The 3,404-nt window shown below is 41.9% G+C and overlaps 1 pseudogene; it reads left to right on the top strand.

Moving 5' to 3' along the window:
* The first annotated feature begins 1,019 nt into the window (after positions 1–1,019).
* On the top strand, positions 1,020–1,768 carry LOC101642032 (annotated as a pseudogene).
* The last annotated feature ends 1,636 nt before the right edge of the window (positions 1,769–3,404 follow it).

Raw genomic sequence — 3,404 nt, 5'->3', positions numbered from 1 at the left:
ATGAGTCCTTCTCCAAGAACTGGTCTTTCCAGACTCCTTGTTCAAAGTATGTGAGACAAAGTCTTACCATCCTCACCTCTAAGGAGCATTCTGGCTGGACTTCTTCAAAGACAGATTTGTATGTTCTTTAGGCAGTCAGGGTATTTTTAATATTCTTTACCAGCACCATAATTCAAATTAATCAATTCTTCTTTAGCCTCCCTTATTCAATCTCCAATATTATGCATATGAGATGATTGAAAATACCATGGCTTGGGTCCAATGCACCTTAGTCCTCAAAGTAACCTCCTTAATTTTCAATACTTTAAAGAGCTCTTGTGCAGCAGATTTATCCAGTCAATGCGTCATTTGATCTCATGAGCGTTAATTGCGGAGCAAACAAGATGAAAGCCTGGATAACCTCAATCTTACTTCTGTTTATCATGATGTTACTTACTGATCCACTTGTGAGGATTTGGGGTTTCCTTACATTGAGTTGTAATCCACACTGAAGGCTGCAGTCCTGATCTTCATCAACACGTGCTTCCAGTCCTCCTCACTTTCAACAGCAAGGTTGTGTCATCGACATATCGCAGGTTGTTAATAAGCCTTCCTCCCATCCTGATGCCACATTCCTCTTTAGATAAGCCAGCTGCTCTGAGGATTTGCTCAGACTAGCAGGTGGTTGTCATTGCTGTTGGGTGCCATAGAGTCAGTTCCAACTATAGTGACCCTACGCAAACCAGAAGAAAACACGGCCAGGACCTGTGCCTTCCTCACAGTTAATCCTGTGCTTGAGCCCATTGTTGCAGGCACTGTGTCATTCCGTCTCATTGATGGCATTCCTCTTTCGTTAGCTCTCTACCAATCAAGAAAGATAGCTAAGTGGAAATATGAAAGACTGAATTAATTGTGATGTTTGTGGTACAGTAGAACCCCGATACTCGACCACATCAGTACTCAACATAGTCGGATTTCAAATCGAAATGTCCAGAAAATTTTCCTTCGGAGCGTGAACAAAGTATCGGAATCTGACATTAATGCCAGGTGTACCTCCTCAGATGCCTGGTATACCACCAGGCCTGCCCCCACTTGTTCCATGCCCTGCCAGTCCTCCAGTGACTCAAGCACTGGCTGTTTCAGTACCAGGTGCTTTTCGTAGACCACCCACACCGGCAGCAACAGTTCTCCTCCCCCGCCGCCAGTTACCAAGCCTCTTTTCCCCAGGTGCTGTGCAGGCTCAGGCCGCTGTCCAAGAACCTGTCGCTACAGATGTCAAGCCCTTCAACGGTACCCCAGCAGCAACTACAGAATCCCCAAAGCCTACATTCCCTGCTGATACTCAATCTGCAGCTTCAACCCCAAGTACAACAAATAGTTCTGCAACTAAACCAGTGGCTTCAATAACAAGTAAGCCTTCTACCCTGACAGCAACCAATAAGTTGATCCGCCCAGATGAGGCTATATCCCTGGAAAAGAGAAGGGCATGGATACCCAAATATCAGCGGGATCTTCCTCAACCAGGAGAGTCTCCCATTTGGAATCCCCCTGTTGGACCAATTGGAGGTCTGATGCCACCATAGCCAGGCATCCCACCGTAACAAGGACTGAGACCCCATGCCTCCTCATGGTCAGTCTGGTGGGCATCATCAAGGCGTGCCAGGTTACCTTCCCGGCGCTATGCCTCCATCCGGGCAGGGACCACCAATGGTGCCCCGTACCAAGTGGGCCTCCTCAACCTCCAATGGGAATGAGACCTTCTGTAATGTTGCAAAGCGGCCATTACTGATCTTACTTTATCCAGTCTAATAGGTTTGGAGAGTAAACGCTTTCTCAACTTGTGGTGCTTATATAGGCAAGCTTTCATTCGTTAAGGCTCAATTGTGACTTTAACAAGCATTATCTTCTCACATACCAGGAACTATTGGACATTTATTTTACATGGGAAAAATTATTTGGAATAATAAAGTAGGAACTTTTCTGTTGGAGATATTTTTTAAATTGAAAGCTCTTACAGATCTCCATAATTTAATTAGATCAAGCATAATTGTACAGTTGCTGCTACCATCATTTTCAAACATTTGATTTCTTCTTGAACTCTTTGATATCAGCTCCCCTTTATCCCTCTCTCCCCGACTCTCTCCCCCAGGAACCTTTATTATTATATTATATTGTTATATTATATTATTATATTGTTATATCATATTAATTATTATATTATATTATTATATACATATATATATTGCTGTATCTTAAACCATCCAATGTATCTGTTCACCTACAAGTCCATTATTCATTCCCCTCGAGTGGGGTTAAACAGTCATCACTGTTATTGATTCCCCCCCCCTTCCTGTACCCCAGGGAGTCATTAGTCCCATTATTATTTCTGAAGGGTTCATCTATCTTGGATTTCATGCATTGAATGACCTTAATTATACAAATGAACATACACCGGTCTCACAAGATTAGTGAGGTGAAACTAAGACCATAATAGTAAGGGAAGGAAATATTCAAGAACTAGAGGATAGATGTGTGTTTCATCGGTGCTATTCTGAACTCTGGATATATCAACCCTTCCATATGACCCTTCTGTGAGGGACTGTCTAACAATCATACAGGTGGGTTTGTGTCTCCACTTTGTCTATGCTCCTTCACATCAATCTGATGGCTTGTTTTTGAATTTCTGATACCTACTCCCGTCCACACCTCATGATCAGACAGGCTGGCCTGCTCCTTCCATGTGGGCTTTGTTACTTCCCTGCTAGATGACTGCTTATTTAATTTTAAGCCTTTAAGACCCCGGATGCAATATATTTTAATAGCTGGGCACCATCAGTTTTCTTCACCACATTTGTTCATGCAACAGTTTTGTCTTCAGCAATCGTGTCGGGAAGGTGAGTATCATACAATGCTACATTATTTGAACAAGTCATTCTTGCACTGAGGTAAGATTTAAGTAGAGGCCCAACATCTATCTTAAAGCAGGAACTTTTCCTGAAGTTGCAATTTACACTCTATGCCTTCTTTTTCATGTTGCATCTAGGTTCTTAGAAGTGAAGTATAGTAAATTTGATTCATTAAATTGTGAAGGTGTTGGAATTTATGAACATACCACCTTAATTAAGGCAAGTTCTGTCAGCTTACATTGTTATTTGTAAAGTTGTGCCTTCACAGCATTTCAGATGCTGTTAAACTTTATGTCCCCAACCTAGTTTGGTGAGGGCTGTAACTGTGCCCAAATATTTGTATTGCAAGTGTGAATGCGTAACAATATTTAATGTATTTAGAGTTTCTCGTGTTTCAGGGTTTAGGAAATTTAACCACCTAGATCATGTGACTTTTCTGTACTGTTAAACTTTATTGTTTAAATAAAATGGGGGGCGTGGAGAAACCAAAAGATGCATTTTATTAGGTAAATCTGCTGC

The sequence above is a fragment of the Echinops telfairi genome, unplaced genomic scaffold, assembly GCF_000313985.2.
Source record: "Echinops telfairi isolate 266 unplaced genomic scaffold, ASM31398v2 ScPeMD7_7468;HRSCAF=8506_0, whole genome shotgun sequence".
Taxonomy (NCBI): domain Eukaryota; kingdom Metazoa; phylum Chordata; class Mammalia; order Afrosoricida; family Tenrecidae; genus Echinops; species Echinops telfairi.
The sequence above is the reverse complement of the archived record's forward strand: the minus strand, read 5'-3'. Positions and strand labels throughout refer to the sequence as shown.